This window comes from Mus musculus, chromosome 18 (genome assembly GCF_000001635.26).
Source record: "Mus musculus strain C57BL/6J chromosome 18, GRCm38.p6 C57BL/6J".
Taxonomy (NCBI): Eukaryota; Metazoa; Chordata; class Mammalia; order Rodentia; family Muridae; genus Mus; species Mus musculus.
The window spans coordinates 53,286,353-53,300,374 of NC_000084.6; the positions used below are offsets into that span (position 1 = coordinate 53,286,353).

The 14,022-nt window shown below is 43.8% G+C and overlaps 1 protein-coding gene across 4 annotated transcripts in view; it reads left to right on the forward strand.

Moving 5' to 3' along the window:
• Window positions 1–14,022, forward strand: part of Snx24 (sorting nexing 24) — a 146,990-nt gene that overhangs the window by 42,420 nt on the left and 90,548 nt on the right. The window lies entirely within an intron of this gene.

Below are 14,022 nucleotides of genomic sequence, written 5' to 3' on the forward strand. Positions count from 1 at the left end.
ACCGTGACCCATCACGTGAATTGAGGTGTAAAGTTGTCTCCTTGGAGCACCACGGCTTTGTCTGAGCTCACCCTATCATCAGTGCACAGAGTACTGTGTTCACAGGGTCCCTGGGTTAACCGTCTACTCTGCGTTGTCATGACATCAGTTTAATAGACAGCTAGTTCTGTTCTGTTAGTATTGTTTGTGGGGCGTTTCTTCTTTTCTTTTGAATGAGATTTAAATTTGTGGGAGTTGAGGATGTTGCTCAGCTGTAGGCGTATGCATGCTTAGCATGTACAAGTCTTTGGCTCAGTCCCAAGCATCTATATGTATATAGAACATATGATGGCTCAAAAGTCATAACTATATATATACAATCTCACTATGATGTAAGGAATTGCTCCTGGATTGAAGTGTCCTTACATTCCCGTGGCTAGACATGTTTCAGAAGAGCCGTGGAGTAATATCTTGTATATGTATGTGTCCATGCATGTTTGTGTGTGTGTGTGTGCGCGCGCGCGTGCGCGAATGTGCTTGTTTTGGGGGATTAAACCTAAGGCCCCTCATGAATGCTGTACCTAGTGGTTACATGCACTTAAGTGTTTGCTAAATTCTCAGTATCAGCTGCATACTCTTCTAGAAGCAAGGTGAGATTAAATAAACTGCTATGTTGTGCTTCTAAGGAAAAATAAATCTTTTAAGTTAAAATAAATATTCTACAGTAAATCATGGTAAATAAGCTTATCGAACAGTTACAGTTGCCAAGTTTTACTAAGTCATTTCGTTTTTATTTGTTTTGTTGGTTTTTTTGAGGCAGGGTTTCTCTGGGTAGCCCAGGCTGTTCTGGAACTTTCTCTGTAGACCAGGCTGTCCTCAAACTCAGAGATCTACTTTTCTTTGCCTCCTGAGTGCTGGAATTAAATGTGTGAGCCACCACCACCCTGGTCGGTTTAGTTTTTGAAAAATACTCTGTGTAAGAGTTCACATTTGAGTTCACAGTTCACAGAGAAACCATGTGCACCAGGTTATCTGAGCAGGATGTCAGCCACTTTGGCCTTTAGCTTTCTTTTTACTATACCTGGGCTGTTCCTACCAGCCCAGGGCCTGTCGGTAACCAGTTTCCAGCTGACTCAAAGCAGATTCAGCTTGTCTCTTTTTGAGTTCTCGAGCCTCCCTGTCTTGTTCTTGCTTTTGTTTACAACCCATTGCATGGTCTCTCCTTGGCCATCCTTCTGCAGTAGGGAGGCCTGCGCACAAATAAATGCCCCCGTCTATCTGTAGGGCAGTCCTCCAGCTAATGTGCAGCAAGAGTGGCTCACAGTTCCTTTTAGCTAGGACTAAACTTATGGGGGATTTCAGTAATACACAGTTTTTAAAAACATTTTTGTTTATATGTATGCCTGTTTCCCCTGCATGTATATCTGTGTACAATGTTCATGTGTGGAAGCCAGGAGAGGACACTGGATCCCCCGGAACTGAAGTTACAAGTGGTTGTGAACTGCCATGTAGGTGCTGGGAACTGAACCTCAGTCCTCTGGAGGACCACTGCCCACAACCACCGAGTCTCTCCAACCTCAGCATTGCATAATTCCTTAACAATTATGCAAAGTGGCAGGCCTTTCTCTAATCATTTTCACCCTGAGTGGCTTCCTTACACGTTTCTTCTCGTCCTGTCTCCACACTTCTTCACTATTGATGCTTCATGCTGCCATGAGTAACCTTAGCATATGTTGTCTTCACATATGCTCTATTGCAAAGTATTGTAAAGCCCATTTATATGATGTTTTCAGCTTCTAGAATCAATTTATGGATAATATGTGGTTATTTGGTTGTGATGTCAAAATTAAAATGCCTGCGTGCATGCATGTATGTGTGCCTGTGTGTGTTGGTGTGTGCCTGTGTGTGCATGCATGTCTGTGTGTGTGTGTCTGTGTGTATGCATGTATACGTGTTGCTAGAGATGGAGCCCAGGGTCTTATACTAGGTGTTTGCTCTACCCCTAAACCACACCCCAGCCTAGGTACTTTTGACAGCATTAAAGTAAAGAGGATTTCTTTTCAAATAGTTTTCACTGAAACAGTAAGGCTAACAAACATGAAACACAGGGCTATGTTGCTGGACAGATGGCGTAGTGTTTAAAAGCACATGCTGTTCTTGCAGAACACCCAAGTTCAGTTTCCAAAACTTACAGAGCAAATATCTTTTAAAATTATTATTATTAACTTTTTTGTTCTTTGATTTTTTTTTTTTTAAGACCAAGGTGTGTAGCCTTGACTGTCCTGAAACTCACTCTGTAGACCAGGCTGGCCTTGAACTCAGATATCCGCCTGCCTCTGCCTCCCAAGTGCTGGGATTAAAGATGTGCGCCACCACTGCCCACTGTACTAGTTGGTTTTGTGTCAACTTGACACAAGCTAGAGTCATCAGAGAGAAAGGAGCCTCAGTTGAGGAAATGCCTCCACAAGATCCGGCTATAAGGCATTTTCTCACTTAATGATTAGTGGGGGAGGGCCCAGCCATTCCTTGGGTTGATGGTCTTGGGTTGTATAAGAAAACAGGCTAAGCAAGCCAAGGGGGAGCAAGCCAGTAAGCAGCACTCCTGCATGGCCTCTGCCTCAGCTCCTGACTCTGGTGCTAGCCCTGCTTGAGTTCCTATCCTGCCTTCCTCTGATGATGGACTGTGATCTGAAAGTGTAAGCCAAATAAACGTTTTCCTCTTCAGTTTGCTTTTGGGTCGTGGTGTTTCATCTCAGCAATAGAAACCCTATCTAAGACATCCAGCGTTCTAACTTATTTGTAATCTTATGAGAATGAAGTTGCAGACCACTGGCACACCTGTCTACTTTCCTTTTCTGCACTCCTACCAGACATTGCTAACTGATCACAACACTGTTTCTGTTGATTCAGCCTTAGAAGCCTTAGCAATATAATGTAGCCATCCTCATCAGTCATATTTGGTATTTAAGTTGCACATCCTGTTCCTAAGGTAATTTTGCCAGCAAAATGCCTTCACAGACGGAGTTTACCATGCACAGTCATGGCAGTCATGGCAGTCTGGCTTGACTGAAGCCGTTAGTAACTGTTGGCTTAGTCTCTCAGGTCCTCTCTGAAGTTTCCAATCGTACCGTGTCCTGGGCTGTTGTATTTTAAACACATAACTTACTGAATGGATTCTCTACCTACTTCCATGTTTTTTGTTTTCCAGCTGCCTGGTCTTGAGTTTATTCATTCTCTGTGGTGGAATTCTGTAACAGCATGTGTACAGGCATGTTACAGAAATCCTTAAGTCTTGCCTTGTTTCTATGATAGCCCGCAGCTTATTTAAAATAAGCCACAGCTTGTTTATGAAGCAGTTGACTCCTCCCTACCACTGTTTTCTTGGTTTATGGGACTTTTAACAATTATCGCATTATGTGACTGCCCTCAGCCAAACATAATGGCCCCAGTGATGTCTGAGGTTTAACTCTGACCACTAGCCGGACATGCTTATGGATTTTGGAAATTATGAATGGAGCAGCAGAGTGAAAGCTCTAAACCTGGCCAGTTTTAAATTGAAAGGCAAGCACCGGGCTCTAGTCCCCTCACTTTCCAGCATAGCATGCTCAAGTCAAATGTCATTTAACAGGAGACAGAGATACATCTGTGAAACTTCTGCCTGTGCATGGATCTTTGGAGTCCTATTGTCTCGTCGATGCACCAGTAGGTGTCACTGTGTGCATTAAATGAAAATCAAAGATGTCATTAAAGGAATTTTCAAATTAAACCTCATTACAAGTTCTTCACACAGTTCCCCACAGTAAGCAAGGATACCTAAGCTCATTTCCTCCTTTGTTTAATATCTGAAGACGTTACCTTCTTCAACTACTTTAAGAAAATGCACCTTATTCTTTCTTCTCCCTTTAAGTGAGCTCTCATGCATATGAAGACTGTAAGGTTGGGTGTCTTGGCTAGAATCGGAACACAGCAGGCAGGCCAATCGATGTGTTAACCTGAGGGAGTGGATCATTTCTCACGTGTGTCTGTCTCTCTCCTAGTGAAGAATTCATTGTTAGAAACTTTTCTCTGGAGAAGGTTAGGCTTCATTAAACTTTTATGTTTATTTCTATATATATATATATATATATATATATATATATGTATGTGTTCATTTCTGTAGTTGTGGGTGGGGCACAGAGGTAGTGTGGTGCATGTGTGAAGGTCAGAGACCAGCTTGCAGGAGTTGGTTCTCTCCTTCCACCGCGGGTATCCTAGGGATCGAGCCCAGCGTCGGGTCAGGCTTTGCAGCAAGCACCTCATTCCCTGCACTGTCTCACTGGCCAGGGGTAGGTTTCTTTATTACAGATAGTGCGTGTGTGTGTGTATGTGTGTATATATGTGTGTGTGTATATGTGTGTATGTGTGTGTATGTGTGTGTGTTTGTGTATATATGTGTGTATGTATGTGTGTGTATGTGTGTGTGTACAAGATAATAAAGCATCAAATGTGTTGAGAATGTATCTGAGAATTTTTTACAAGAATTCTTAGGAGTTCCACATGCTCATCAAACTACTCTTCTTTTTAGTTTTTCTGAGAGAAAACGCTGTTACCTAATCATGTTTCATAACCTTGGCTATGTTTTCCACACTGCTGGGACTGCACTAAATAAGCATTCATGTCGTCTCCCCCCCCCCCTTGCTCCTTCAGGAAAGTACTGAGTACCGGACGTTGGGTGTCCTGTTACTGGGGTATGGGGATAGTAGTATGCTCACTTGCAAGGTTTCACTGCTAGAATGTGTTAGTCGGTGCAGCATGCAGAGTGGGTTGCATAAGTGTCCTGGAAAGCTGTGCCTGTGTGGGGACGGGGCCGGCAGAGCTGGAGCGGTGATGCAGTGCCTGAAATACTTAGATAAGGTCAGTTCGTAAGGGAGTTACTGTTGTGTTCATAAAGAAGGACGTAAGATGCATGTGGACGGAGTGTGCCTGTGTGAGGCATTAAGGTGTGGGCTCTAAGGTCTCCAGAGTCACTGCTAAATCCCCAGGGACCCTGTTGTCCCTGACTTATATGGTAAAGATGGAGATGAAGTCCATTTCATGGTAAGGACAAAGTGGCTGTAAGATACACACGAAGAGCACCCAGGGACAGCAGTGCTCATGCAGAATTCTTTTCCACTTACAACTTTTTAGATCAGTAATACTTATTTAAAAAAACCCCTAAATCAAGCCCCTTTGGCAGTGTAACACCACGCAGAATGCCCCATGCCCTGATCATGAGGTCAGGGCTCAAGTGTCTTTGCCACGGGTGTCTGGAGGGAAGATTGAACCCATGTATGATAGGTCCTGACAGCAAATATTTGATGGTATGGGCTCAGACTTTCTGTTTTTGAGTTTTCTAGACTGGAAAAGGACATGAGCGATATCAAGGTTATATAAGGGGTTTGAGCTGAATCTATAATGTCTTATTTGTTTGTTTGTTTTTAAAGAATTATTACTGTGTATGTATGTGTGGGGGGGTGAGGGTAGGGGGAGTTTGGAGGTCAGACACCTTTATGGAAGTTTCTCTCCTGTCCTTATGTAGGTTCTGGGGACTGGACCCAGATGGCCAGGGCTTGTACCTGCACAGCAAGCGCCTTTACCTTCGGAGCTGGTTTTGCCAGCCCAACATTTTACTTATTAAAGAAAGGAGATCAAAGTTAAGTGTGAGCGTATGTCGACCCCTGTTGAATCTGGATCGTGTGGCGATGTGTTTGTCTATTGTCTGTTCAGACCGTGTCTGGAGGCTGGAAGGACAGGACACTTTGTAAGTGTCCCTGGGTGTTCGGTTAATAAGCAGGCAGACCGAATGTGGTTTCTGGGGCAGGCTGGTAAGCCAGACTCTTGGAATTAGATTAAAAACCCTTTAAAGTATCACCGTAGTCTGGAGCTAAGGAGCTACAGGTTTACAGTGTATGTCTCCTTGGATCATTTGTGGTCAATTGTGTCCCCCTTCCCTTCCCTCTCTTTCCCTTCTTCCTCCCTCCCTCTGTCCCTCCTCTCCTGTCTCCCTCGTCTGTACTGAGATTTGAACCCAGGACCTTGAGCATGCCAGGTAAGTACTGTTCCGCTGAGCTATGAGCTACCTGGCCAGCGTGTCCTCTGTGTTTTGCTTTGAGTAGCACAGGGCTTAAAGCTTACATATACTAGGCAAATTCTCTACCTCAGAGCCAACATCCTCGGCCTTTTAACTTTATTCTGTCTATCCCAGTCAGGCCTTCAACTTGTGATCCTATTGCCTTGGGCTAATTGCTGCACCATTAGGCCAAGCTTGTCCTACACGTTTTGAAAGCTTTTCATCCTTCATGTTGAGAGTCTTGGGTTTTGCCTTCTCCTGCTGTAGTCTGTACCCTTCCCTGCTGCCAACCTCTGTCCTGTCCCCTCTGTCCTTACTTCTGTGGTCTTTCTCATGGGTGTGTGGAGGGACGATTGAACCCTTGTGTGATAGGTTCTGGCAGCCGATGTTTGAAGGTTCTGGTGGCAACAGCAACAATACTCTGACCAAACTTACTTCTTCAGCTCTCATGGAATCTGAAGAAATCAACATGTAGTCAGTCTATCAGGAATGCTCCAGTTGAATGGTATGGAGCTCATTAAACACACTGGAGCCTGGGCCCTCTGCTCACTGCACCTTACGATTGAAGTGTCCAGGGAGCTCTTGGTCTCTGGACATACCATATGCTTTTATGGGCCTGGTTCTCAAAGCAATGTGGGAAAGTCTCCACTCCGAAGTAGAAAAAACAAGAGCTTGGTAGAAACAATTTTGAAATATTGATACCTCCCTCTCCATTCTTCCAGGTTTTTTGTTTTGTTTTATTTGTTTGTTTGTTTGTTTCGAGACAGGGTTTCTCTGTGACGCCCTGGCTGTCCTGGAACTCACTCTGTAGACCAGGCTGGCCTCGAACTCAGAAATCCGCCTGCCTCTGCCTCCCGAGTGCTGGGATTAAAGGTGTGCATCACCATGCCCGGCCCGCAAGTATTCTTGATTGGTTGAGGCAACTCTCCAGCCTCTTGTCTTCCAGATTTTTTTTTTAACAAGATCTCACCATGAAGCCCTGACTGACCTGGAGCTTGCTAAGTAGACTAGGCTAACCTCAGACTCATAGAGATCTGCCTGCCTGCCTCCCCTTCCCCAAGTGCTGGGACTACACTTAGCCCAGAATGTCTTGTTTATATGAGATAAGGGTTCACTCTGTGGACTGGTTGGCCTGGACCTCCCTGTATAATTCAGGGTAGCCTCAAGCTCACAGTGTTTCTACTGCCTCTGACTCCTCAGTACTAGAATTACAGTCTTGAGCTGTCACACTCTGGTGTTTTGTTTGTTTTATTTTAAAGAAATAGCAGGGTTCAAACTAAGGTCCAGGCAAGTCCTCCCCCACTAAGCCATGCCTTTTGGGCCCGCCACTGTGTCTGTCACCTGTGTCATACATGTGTGTTTTTGTTCGTCTGACCTTGGCTTCTGGTGGGAAGTACAGAGCCACAGATGTGTGCAGCAGCTCGTGTGGAAGCCCAGTCTGGCTCCTTGCTGAGTCTGTCTCTGTACATGCAAAGCTGGTCTTGTCCCTCCTCCTCCGGGTGCACTGTTCCCTCCCGCTTCCAGTCTTCTTTTGACCCCTGCTCCTTATAATGAGCAAAGCGCTCACCACCAGCTACCTAGTTTTCCAAAATGAAATGGTTCCTCCCTAGTACCCTTCCCTCCTCTTTTACCCCCACCGTTCCTCTATCTGGCTGTTTGTCTGTTTTCTATAAATGGCTATGCCCTTGGCCCCTGGTGCCAGCTTGCTGTGAGTGCTTTCATCCCTGGGTTCTGCCTTGCATACCTCCCGGGCTTTGCTTGCCATGTCTCTATACACCACTCTTGAACTTGTCTTTCTGCCTTGGCTGCCTCTCTCTGAGTGTGGCCTGGGTGTCAGACTTACAGTTACAATTTTATCAAACCCCTTCCCAATCCTGTCCTCCTTCTTCCCAAACCTTCTCTTAGCTTGCTCTTCAAGTTTCAGCCTGTGTCATCAGCCCCCCCGCTGTCTGGGTGTATCATAACGGTCCTGGGTCTGCCTGCCTAGGTATTGTTTCTTAGGCCTGAGGAGTGGCTTCTGTGCTCTCCTGTAAACAAAGAGCCCAGTGCCAGCGTGGTACCTTGACACCGTACACCTTCCGAGAAGCCTAGGATGGAGCTGATTGCGTTGTATCTGCTTTCACGGTTCGCTTTGCCAGTGTTTGTGATGTGGCACATACCAGCAGTGCTCTGTCCGTTTGCTTGTCTGTCATCTGACCACACCCCTGCTTTCTGCATCCAGGCGCTTCCTGTGTGCTGGGACCCTCACTATACCCAGCTCTTCCCAGATGGTAAAGGGCCCCATAGAATCACTTTTAAAGTTGGGGCGTATTTGACTGTGTGTTTAATGTTGAGTTTTGTTTCTTAATTACCCATAAATTTTGGGTTAGTATCGAGTGTCTGTGTAATTTAAAGCAGAATGATTATTCAAAATTGTTGGAAAAGGATCTGTTTCACAATTTTCCATATGTCTAATAAGCTGCTCTGTTGAATGTATAATGTCCTTCCGCGTGGATTACTGTTTCCATCTAATAGACTCTATTAATTATACAGATATGTTCCATGTTACTTTCATAAATATGCTTTTTTTCAGTCACCACATAACAAGGTACACATACAATGCGCATTAAAATGAAAACCTCTCATTGCTGAATGTTCTTGTTAGCAGATATTAGTTATACATAATAATAGATTTTATTTGTGCCTTTTCCAACCATGTACATAATATATTTTGATCATATTCATTTCATGCCTTCTTTTTTTTTTAAGACCCAGTGAGTTTCATTAGCATCGCTTCTAGGAATATAGTGAAGATTTGTTTACAGGGACCTTACCAGCACACACACACACACACACACACACACACACACACACACACACACAAGTAGAAGAGGGTAGTTGGGTAGAGGCAGGGGATTAGTGGAAGTGGGAAGATGACTGTGATTGAAACATATTATGTACATGTATAAAAATGTCATAATAAAGCTCAGTGGTATGTATAATTAATATATGCTCATAAAATATTTAAAATGAAAGACAATGTCTTTCCCTCCCCCATCAACCCTGAGCCCTGCAAGCCCCTCCCCCTGTGGCAGGATATTGATAAGCCCAATCTTGTACAAATAACTGTGCAGGAGATCCCTGCTGGTGTGAAATCAAGTGTGCAGCAGCCGCATGGTGCGTGCCTAGAAATCCGTGTTCCACGCCACAGCCCAACCCTTTCTCTGACTCTTACAGTCTTTCCACCTCTTCTACCAAGATCCTCCCTGAGCCTTGGAGGGGTCAGTATGGGTGTCCCCCAACAGTGAAGCATCCCACTGCCTCCTGTCATCAGCACTTTGACCAACTCTAAGTCTTTTCAGTTACTTCTGAGTTTTGTAAAAATAAACTTCTGACCAGAGCAGAAAGGGGCATCTGATCTATACTCACAAATGTAGGTATTTAGAGGCAACTTGACAGATACATCATGGCCGTTCAGCAAAACAACAGCAGTAACTTAAGGGACCTCCAAAGCTACTATGACTTCCCCAGATTCCAGCCTTTTACTAGGTTTGTAAGACCAGGCATGGGTTCTTTCCTGTGAGCAGGCCTCAGATCCAATCAGAAAGCAGTTGGTTACTCCTATAACAGACTTGCATCTGTGGCACCAAGTTGTCTGTATTCTTGTACACAGGGTCTATAGCTGAAAACTATTTTTTTTTTTAATGTTTGTGGCTATCATAGCTAATGAATTCTAGAGTTAATGACCAGTAGAGACAGGATACCTAATGTTTATCTTCATGGCCCTTATAAATTCTTGAATTATATACATGGTTGGAGATAGGATCTCACTATGTAACCCTGGGTGGGCCTGGAATTCACCAGGTAGGCCTGATTGGCTTCAAACAGATGAGAACACACACACCACCACCACCACCCCTCCCCCAGAGAGAGAAAGACAGAGAGAGTGAGAGAGAGATCGCTTGAGTACATAAAATAAACTCTAATTTTTAAAAATGAAATTGGGTTACTTGTGCTTATGAGATGTTTTCACTCCTGTATCTTTTTTGGAACATAGTATCACCTATACTGGTTCATATTGCAGCATGGCTTCTCAGTTCATCTAGCAACTTTGTATCTATTGACCAGTCAGGTCTAGCCTTCTCTCCCCACTACTTTCTCTGGGCCCCAGTAAGTAACCGTAGTCTGCTCTCAAATTCTCTAGCATCAAAACATTAAACAATTAGTTATCTAGAGATAAGTCTCCTGTACTCAAGGACTGTGTAGCTCAGAAGGGCTTTGTTCTTCAGGTCGCGCCTCCATCTTTCTTGTGCTAGGATGGTGGGACAGGCCCCTATGTATGAGCGCTGAACCCAGGCTTCTTTGCATGCTGGGCCAGCATTTTACCAGCTGAGCTATGCTTCCCGCCTGGGAGTAAGAGCTTTAGATGCTATATGAGTCAGATCACGTGGTGCTGCTATTATCTTCCTGTCTTATTTCTTCTCACATAATGGCCTTCAGTTCTGTTTATGTTGTCACAGATGGCAGGAGGAGGTTTTATGGTGGAGTTGTATTCCCCATAAAGTGTGTATGAACCACACTTTATCTGTTCATCAATTGGTAGACCCCCGGGCTGATTTTATAATACAGTTTTAAACACTCCAAGCAGGGAGGGCTTGAAAATGATGGGTTGTTGAAGTAAAGCAGCCACCAAATGGAATGCCCAGAACATAGGTCATTCACCGTCTAAGTGCCTTCTCTGCCAATGTATAGCTTCAGACTCCTAGGATTTAAACACTGTCTTGTACTTACAGTTTTCTCTTAAAAGCATTTTATTAGTAATTTGTGTAGTTATTGGAAAATTTAACTTAATATGTTTAGTCCCTGGTCATTATACTCCTTAAAATTAATTCTGTGGGCTAGGTATGGTGGTGTATACCTTGAATCCGAGCACTCAGTAAGCAGATAGCAGAGGATCTCTTGTGATTTCTAGGTTAGCCAGGTAAAATTCTGTCTTAAGAAAGAAAGAAAGAAAGAAAGAAAGAAAGAAAGAAAGAAAGAAAGAAAGACAGACACCAAACCAAAAACAAAAAATCCAATATATATAATGAATATATAATATAAAATATTTTTTATATATATACACACACACACACACACACACACACACACACACACACACACACATCGGTTGCCAAAAAACAAAACAAAACCAAAGCATATACATATATATATATATATATATATATATATATATATATATATAATATAACATAACATATAATAAATATACACACACCTATCAGTTTGCTAAAAAATTCCACTAAACAAAACAAAGAACCATATATATAATATATATATATTATATGTGTGTATATGTATATATATGTATAAAATAAATATAGAATATAGAATATGTTATAGACGCACACACATATCAGGTTGCATTTTGGTTTTGTTATACACACACACATACACGCACACACACACACACACACACACACACACACACACACACAAAACCTGGGACTAGAGAGATAGTTCAAAAGTTAACAGCACTTGTTGTGATTGGAGGAGGCTCTGGGTCCAGGTCCCAGCACCACCTAATAGCTCACAACCCCCTGCAGCTCCAGCCCTAGGGGATCTGATACAATTTTCTGACTTCCATGGGCACTGAATACATACATAGTACACATACATGCATACAGGCAAATGCGAATAGGCATCAAAAACATAAATAAATCTTTTAAATTAGCTTTGACCAATAGAGTAAATCAACCCAGAGAGCAAAATGATTTTCATTGGTGATAAATTTAAAATTAATTTTCTTTTTGACTTTCAGTTAAATTCCATGAAACTTAAAAAAAAAAAGCCACATGATCGTGCTCCTGTGTGGCAGGAAGACAGCCAGGCAATCAAGGCATGTTCAGAGGTGCCTCTGTTCATGAGCGGGCACATAGCCGTCTGGGGGGAAGCCTGATGGTGGGCATTTAAGTAAGTCTGTAAGAGTCGTTCCTAAGGCCTCAGAGTTCTCAGTGAATATCCCCCTAAAACATGGGCCACAGGTAGACATCTTGGACTGGGAGTTGGTTTTTTTTTTTGTTTTTTTTTTTAAAGATGTTCTTTTCTTGGTGACTATATTTATGTGTTTGTTTGTTTGTATGGTAGGTGGAGGGAGACAGGGCCTGGGTTGCAAGAAGAGGCACGTGGGAGTTAACCTTGACATTTGGGTTCATTGTGCCATGCACAGTGAGGCCCTAGTACCTGGTAGAAGGTTGTGTGACTCTGGGTCTTTACTGTATTGATTAGGGTCACCTGGCCCTGCCATTCACTTAGGAGCTAGGAAATACAGATACTGCTGGTAACTATACCCCAAAGCTGTCATGAAGAGTATCAGGTCTTGACCACGTGACTGGAGCTTTGCCTGAGTTATTAGTACAGGATTAAGGGTCTCTTCATATGTGTGCTCTGCTGCCATGCCTGTCTGTAAGGTCACTCTAAGGCCATTCTTTATGTATGTAGAGATATTACTTAAAAACTCAAAGGTACGTTACTTTCACCCAACAAATCTTTGCCATCCCCATTGAAGGAACTCCGGTCTCTCAGGTAAATTATGATCAAATGAATCCTGCCTGACTCAATCATTCAACTGCAGTTCAGTATCTACTATCTTGTAAGTTTGTTTGTTTGTTTGTTTGTTTGTTTCGAGACAGGGTTTCTCTGTATAGCTTTGGCTGTCCTGGAACTCACTCTGTAGACCAGGCTGGCCTCGAGCTCAGAAATCCGCCTGCCTCTGCCTCCCAAGTGCTGGGATTAGGCATGGGAGATAAAATTAGAGTAACAACCAAGGGTTGGGCAAAAATGTGTATATCAGAACATACATGTATACATCTGTTAACCCGAGGCTGGGTTCAGTTCCCAGTACTCACATCAGCCAGCTCGCAACTGCCTGTAACTCCAGTTCCAGAGGATCCAATGCCCAGTGGCCTCTGTGGGCATTTGTACACTTGTGGTACCTATAAATTCATGTATGCGCATGTGCGCGCTCGCGCACACACACAAACACACACACGCACACTCACACACGCACACACTTGAAAAACAAAACATAGACTCTTGCAGTAAACACCAAGAGCTCTCGTGAGAGTGGAGACCGTGCGTGTGAAGTGTTCCTCTGCAGTCTTAGGGTGATCTTATAACTCACCCCAAATGCCATGAGGCCTTGATCGTTGTGAGAGCAGTGAAGCTAAATGGTCTGAGGACAGCCATGGTGCCGCTCACTCTCATCCTGTCTCCCTTCATGTGTTCCAGCCTGGGTTCTGTCAGGCCACCCTTTTGTCGCCTACTTCACAAGGAGTGTCTGTAACGCTTGTTACTCAGTGCCAATGTAGAGAGTGAGAGGATGGCAGCCTGAGTCTGACTCCGGTCAATTGTTGTTTCTTGCTAGAAGACCAAGAGCACAGAGCCCAAGCATTTGGAAGCACCGAATTGCAAAGGTGCTAACACATACATTCGGGTCTGGGTAATTGAAAGGGAAGACTTTATTCTAGTTATCTCACAGTACAGAGACTAAAGCAAATCCCATGAAATGGTCAGATATGTGAAAATTAATATGATTGAAGAAAGCACACTAAATACTTTTTTGCATCTTTTGTTGTTTTTGTTATCTATGCTGGTGCCATAAGCAAAAGGACAGAGGTCACATCAAGTATCCCTTACTCAGACCTACTAAAATGTCCCCCACAATCCTGCCCATGCTGGCAGGGCCTTTAGAAGGGGAGACTGTGTCATTCAGCCAGCCCCACTTCTTGCTTGATGCTTTTTTGCCTGGTCCCGAGAATGAAGGTACCAGAAGTAACTTAACTTTTTCTTTTTGGGGTTAGGGGGTCGGCCCTATGGCTAAGGACTGGGTCTATACAGCTGAGGGGTGGGTCTATACAACTAAGGGGTGGGTCTGTACAGCTGAGGGGTGGGTCTGTACAGCCAAGGGGTGGGTC